The sequence below is a fragment of the Lampris incognitus genome, chromosome 7, assembly GCF_029633865.1.
Source record: "Lampris incognitus isolate fLamInc1 chromosome 7, fLamInc1.hap2, whole genome shotgun sequence".
In the NCBI taxonomy this organism is placed as follows: Eukaryota; Metazoa; Chordata; class Actinopteri; order Lampriformes; family Lampridae; genus Lampris; species Lampris incognitus.
The window spans coordinates 20,553,452-20,560,446 of NC_079217.1; positions in this window are offsets into that span (position 1 = coordinate 20,553,452).

Here is a 6,995-nt window from a genome sequence, read left to right on the forward strand (position 1 = left end):
CCTTTTCTTTTTGTAGATCATGTTGAGCTGGTGATTTTAAAAGTAGCTTGCAAGCCAAAAAGTATGGGCACCCCTGCGCTAGAGGAAAATTGTTCCTGTGGAGGTTTTTACAAGCTAATAAACCCTTTGTAAACAGGTGTAGCCATGAACAATAACTATATCAGAAAAAAATCACAGAAAGGTCAAAGAAGGTTGAATCAGTTCATCTGGATACAATGTTGATGGATACAACATTCATCTGGATACAACGTTGTACATCTGGATACGTTTCTGTCAATAGATGTTGTATCCAGATGAACTGATTCTACCTTCTTTGATTTTCTTACCTGGATTATTGAGCATGCATCAAGACATCACAGAAAGGCGAATTAGTTCATCAGAACACAGCATTAATTGAGAGAAATTTTTCATCACTCATCTAAGTGACCTCTTCAGTCTCAACTGACTGCAGGTATCCCCACCCTTATACCCAGTTGTATAACGACCGAACCCACTGATTGGTTTAATATGCAAATTGCCCTGACCATTAACTAGAGTTACAATGGCCGTGTGTAATATTCACAGAGGATTGGAGAATGGTTGCAAACACAGCATTGTAAGATGGCAACAGATGTATACTCTTAGCCCCCACAGTTCAGGGATGGTCGTTCCCTTTCACATAGATGACCTGATTCTTCACCTTTCTGTGATTTCCTTACCTGCATTATTGAGTGTGTATAAAGACATATAAGAAAAAGTAATTTGAAAGTACTATCTTAATTTCTAGATAGTACATAATTAACCTTGAGCTGTTACCAACATAAACCTCAGATAAATGCAATTATAACTTGGATTGATGGGTAATAGAGGAGGTGTTTCTAAGAATTGGTTGCCTGCTTTTCTAGGAAGTAGGCAAGTATATCTGAGTTATTACCAACCTAACTACTTAGTTGAGTTGATGGGTCATAGTGGAGGTTTTTCTTGGTATTTCAGCTGTAGTTTATCTGCATTTACCTGCTTATTCACAGTGGTGATTACACAATAATATGCTATATTTACCATATATTTACTGGATAAATACTTGGTAATTAGGGGACTGTAAAAGGAATTGCTACCAAAACACCAAAGTGTTAAAGTGATTATGCTCAGTGACAAAAAAATAAAAGAGAAAAACAAGCATTTCTATTCAGAACAGATGTAACTTTGGACCTTTTAATTTATACAGCATATTACACACAACATGGTGTGCTATGAAGGGGCCTCTAGCACACCATGTTATTATGTGGTGGTCTTAAATAGATTGCTAAAGAGTACAAATGATGGGAGCTTATCCTCAATCAACCAACTTGCGACATGGCAGATAAATGTGTTAACTTTTCCATCTCCAGGAGATATCTAGAGGGGTGCCCCAAAAATTTAGACCATGTAAAACCATTTCTTGTGGTGACTAAAATCCAAAATCACTTCTTTCCTAACAATTCTCTTATCTTTTCAACCAGTTATGCCCAATTCTCCACATATCCATTCTCATACTACCTAGTTGTAAGTAGAGTCTTTCCGTAAAGGAATTTCAACTGTGCTGGTCATAATGCAAGTATAATTTTAGTGTGTCTTCAAATTCATAAATTTGAAAAGTAAAGATTCAAGTGTTAAACAGATAAATATTTTGATATGAAAATGAACCTCATATGGATTACCTCAGTTCATATTATCTGTGTGGGGTTATTAACGGTGTCCTGGCAAGAATTATGTGTAAGAAATTGAACATACCATAGGGGAATGCTGACCTTCATTTTGAGCAAAAAATAGGCCATGGGGTTACAGAGGTTTTCCCGATATATTGGAAATTGAAAAAAAAATCCCTGATGGAATTCAAAATGAGAAATACTTTTCTCCATGGAAATAAGAACAGTTTAATCTAAGAATCTAGTAAATGTAAGTTTAACCACTTTTTTCATATTGCCAATTGGTTGGGGACAATATTTGTCCCCAACCAAGGAATTATTTTAGTGAAGCAGAGGTATGGAACGTAGAATGCTAGTTGCATTTTAATGAATATGAATCTCAGCAAGTAATGGTGAGGCACATGCATAAAATGAAATGTAGGGAAGTTAATGAAAAACCTGATAGTTATCAGGATGACTTTATTGTCCTTATTTTCCTATTTTGGATCACTTATCTTTCCTTCAGACACGACCAACAGAATGACCAGGGTTGACATGCTTCCGAAATTACATGTACGCATGCAAAACATGACACCTTAGGGAAGGGGAAGTTTTTGGCTCTCTTACTGTATCATTACCCCGCTATTGTGCTTTTATCGCTCACTCAAAACAACATGCTCTTCTTCAAAACCCCCCAGCCACTTGACTGGTCCAAAAAGGTCCAAAGTATTTCGACTCAGTCTACTTTTATGCCTGCATGAATGCATCCGTGCACCTCCCCAAAGCTCAAGTTGCCTGAGCTAAGCTGCATTTGTCCATGACATGAAACCAAGCTTCACTGTATGCTCTGCTGGACCATGTGTACTGTATTACCCAGCTCCCCCACAGGGATCCCTGCGGTTTCATCTGTATACCATGTTTATACAGATACATATTAGAGGTGTAACTTAACACAAAATTCACGGTTCAATACGTACCTCGGTTTTGGGGTCACAGTTTGGGAAATTTTCCTCCAGCAGGGAAAACAAAGAAACGCAAAAAAGTAAAATGTCTTTTCCTTTATTTTGAAAAACATAAACAGTGGCTCACTGGCCATAATTCTTGCTGTAAAAATGAAGGCACTCAAACATTTGCATATGGTCAATAAGTAATCTGGAAAAAAAAATAAAAGGCAATATGTATTGCAACAACTTCATAACCAGATTAAATAGAATCTAATCTGCACGTTCTCAAATGAAAAATACAAAATAAATTGTCATAGTCACTCCCGGTTCCAGTAATTCCAGCCCTGGTTTCTACGTCTCACGTCTTGTCCTGCTTTTGTCCAGTTTTCCTCCGTTGCTGTTCGTGATTTTTCAGTCACACTTCTTTGTATTTAAGTTTGGCTGTTTAGTTCGTTCGTTGTCAGAGCGTACCATATCGCCACCATGTGTGTTCCTGATATCCTTATGTTTCCTACTTTTGTTTCACCTATTACTGTGTTTGCATTTGGGTCCTCTATTCCTACCCCTCCATGACAGAACGCTCTGATCAATCCTGGACCCAGCAGACTTTTCATCGGTATTGGGATACTAGCCTTAGTATTACTTGGTATCAGATCGAAAAGAAAATCAGTGGTATCGCCCATCCATAACAACTAGCATGTTGCCAAGACTTTCCAGGTTGAACTCGCACTTTTAAATTTAGGTTCTTGTGTTCCACAACATAGACTGTAATTATTTGGCACATATGGCATACTGAACCGCAAGTCCTGCCCCGTTACACCCCTATCACATATCCATGTGCACATCACTCGATTTCTGCTTGTTGGATGCAAGGTCCTGGGGTAGACCAACCTTGGGGGTTATCCCAGGTCGTCCTCTGTGTGGCGTTTGCATGTTCTCCACGTGTCCGCGTGGGTTTACTCCGGGTGCTCTGGTTTCGTCCCACAGTCCAAAGGCATGTAGGTCAGGTGACTCGGCCGTACTATATTGCCCCTCGGTGTGTGTGTGTGTGTGTGTGTGTGTGTGTGTGTGTGTGTGTGTGTGTGTGTGTGTGTGTTGGCCCTGTGTGATGGCCTGGCTGCCTGTCCAGGATGTCTCCCCGCCTGCCGCCCATTGACTGCTGGGATAGGCTCCAGCATCCCTGAGTAGGATAAGCAGTTTGGGTAATGGATGGATGCAAGAACATAGGTGTCTAAAGGAGAATGCATGTGTGTGTGTCCGTCTCTGCATATTTATATTTGTGTGTGCAAATGCATAATGTTTTTCACATATCAAATTTGTGCGTGTGTGTGTGAGAGAGAGAGAGAGAGAGAGAGAGAGAGAGAGAGAGAGAGAGAGAGAGAGAGAGAGAGAGAGAGAGAGAGAGAGAGAGAGAGAGAGAGAGAGAGAGAGAGTTAATGTCTTTAATGATGTGTTATTTCCGGTGTTGGTGATATGGGGTGGCATTCGTAGGCCATGCCCCCACTCTCCACCCGCTGGCCAAGCCTTTGATGTCAAACTTTGTGATTTATTATTTTAATTTATGTTTATTATATTAAAAGCGCAAACTGTTTTGCCAAATGAAATAAAAACACAAAAAAACCCCCACCTTGTTGGTCATATTTGCATAAGGTCACATTTGGGGAAGTGGTCTGGTGCTTGATCGATGACCTACTGGTTTGATTTGTTGTCATTACATCATAAGTGTGTAACGTACAGTGAGCAAGTCGAAAATGGCTACACAGTGTGTGTGTGTGTGTGTGTGTGTCTGTGTGTGTGTATGTGTGGATCATACTGTCTAGCCTCCGGAAGGGATGGTGATGCAGGAGCTGGAACAAGGGTACAGTGTAGTTAGAGGTACCATTTAGGGCTTTTTGAGATGAGGGAGGCCACAATATCTGAGTCACTTGGACAATCCAGCGCTGATTGTTTGAACAAATAACGACCCTAGAGTCAATCACAGGGTAGTCATAATTCTGCTTCATTCCGACAAACAAAACAGATAACAAGCTTTTGCCCCCCCTCCCCCACTGTTGCTCTCATCTTCTATTCTGTTTCTCCTTCTTCTCCCCTCTTGAGACGCTGGCATGTAGTCTTGCCAAAAGTTATAGTTTTTTATTCATGCTTTTAGCGGGCTCGGTAAAGTATTGGATTCTTTTAAGACAGAGCAGAAGGCACAGTTTAAAACAGCACTATCCTTCCAATAACCTTCACTCAATTAGATTCCCTATAAAAAATAATAAAAAAACCCCGCTGCTAATGGGGCCTAAAGAGCTGTCTTTCTCACTCTGGCACTCACGCATACCCTCTGTCGTTATTCCCTCCTTTCTCCGTAAACCTGGCGATCCACCCAAGTTTTTTTTACGCTGATGAACTGACTACTCCACCTTAACACCTTAAATATATTGAGCGCACATGCACGACACACACACACACACACACAAACAAACACAGTCTCTTTTAGGGGCATAGGCAGTGCAGGGATTTGGATGAGAGTCTGTCTCATGCGGTAAACACATTTAACACATTGGGAACCAATTTGTCGACTGTCGACTGCCCTTCGTGTCTGCCCAGCCCACTGCATGTTAACACACACACACACACACACACACACACACACACACACACACACACACACACACACACACACACACAGAGCTCACAGCAGCCCTCATTGAGCAGACAGCCCAGCCAAACGAAAATGGGCAAGAAAGTGCTGGGATCTAGTCAAACATCCCATTGGCTCAATGACCAAAACAAATCCCCAATTAGAGGAGATCGTTAGAGGCTATGCAGAAAAAAAAGCATCTGTTTCTGCTTTGGACAGTCAGCAGAATGGCGTGCGGTCAGAACTGTCGGTGTATGGAGAACCTTTTGAAAAGTTCAGTGAATTCATATGCCGCAAAAGTGTGTTTGCATCGCTTTGCAATGTGTGCGAACAACAGTTTGGCATCAGCATCATGGCGAGAGCACTTTACAACATTCTGGCACTCCTGCCGTGCCTTGTAGGAAAATAATCACATGTTTGGTTGCAGCTGTTGGATACAACTGACAGCAATGAATTTCAATTTATTATCTGCTTTTTAGCAGCAATACCACAAACAGCCTTTTGCCACTTAAAAAAAAAACCCATCTCTAAAGCGAGAGATTTTCTTTCATAGTCAGACTCTGCATAGTTTATTCATGCTTTCATTCAAGTAGATTAGATTATTGCAGTGCCCCTCTCTGCGGTCTTCCCAAAAGCATGATGAGAAGGCTGCAACTCTTATTATAGCTAGAATTCTGACCAGAACAAAACCAGCTGAACACATCACACCTATTCTTAGGTCACTTAACACTGGCCTCCAGTATGCTCAAGCATCAATTTTTAAGTTCTACCGATGGTCAACAAAACACTTAATGCCATTACCCCGAAGTATATCATAAACAAAGAAATATTTTGAAGTAAAAGATAATTGAAATAAAAAAAAAATCAAAAGTATCTACTACTACTACTACTACTATTAGTTTTGGCTGCTCCTGTTAGGGGTCGCCACAGCGGATCATCCATTTCCATGTCTTCCTGTCCTCTGCATCTTCCTGTCACCTGCATATCCTCCCTCACCACATCCATAAACCTCCTCTTTGGCCTTCCTCTTTTCTTCTTCCCTGGCAGCTCCATATTCAGCATCCTTCTCCCAATATACCCAGCATCTCGCCTCCACACATGTCCAAGCCATCTCAATCATGCCTCTCTTGCTTTGTCTCCAAACTGTCCAACCTGGGCTGTCCCTCTAATATAGTCGTACCTAATTCTGTTCTTTGTTACTCCCAATGACAATTTTAGCATCTTCAACTCTGCCACCTTCAGCTCCGCCTCCTGTCTTTTCGTCAGTGCCAATTTCTCCAAACTATATAACATAGCTGGTCTCACCACCATCTTGAAAACCTTCCCTTTAACTCTTGCTGGTACCCTTCTGTCGCAAATCACTCCTGACACTCTTCTCCACCCACACCACCCTGCCTGCACTCTTCTTCACCTCTCTTCTGCACTCCCCATTACTTTGTACAGTTGACCCCAAGTATTTAAACTCATATGCCTTTGTTACCTCTACTCCTTACATCCTCACCATCCTGCTGTCCTTCCTCTCATTCACACATGTGTATTCCGTCTTGCTCCTATTGACATTCATTCCTCTTCTCTCCAATGCATACCTCCACCTCTCCAGGCTCTCCTCAACCAAAATCCACCATCTGTCCTTCCGCATTCCTCTCCTTGACACCATACCTGCCCATCACCTCCTCATCACCTCTGTTCCCTTCACCAACATGCCCATTGAAGTCCACTCCAATCACCACTCTCTCCCCCTTGGGTACATTCTCCACCACTTCATCCAACTCACTCCAGAAT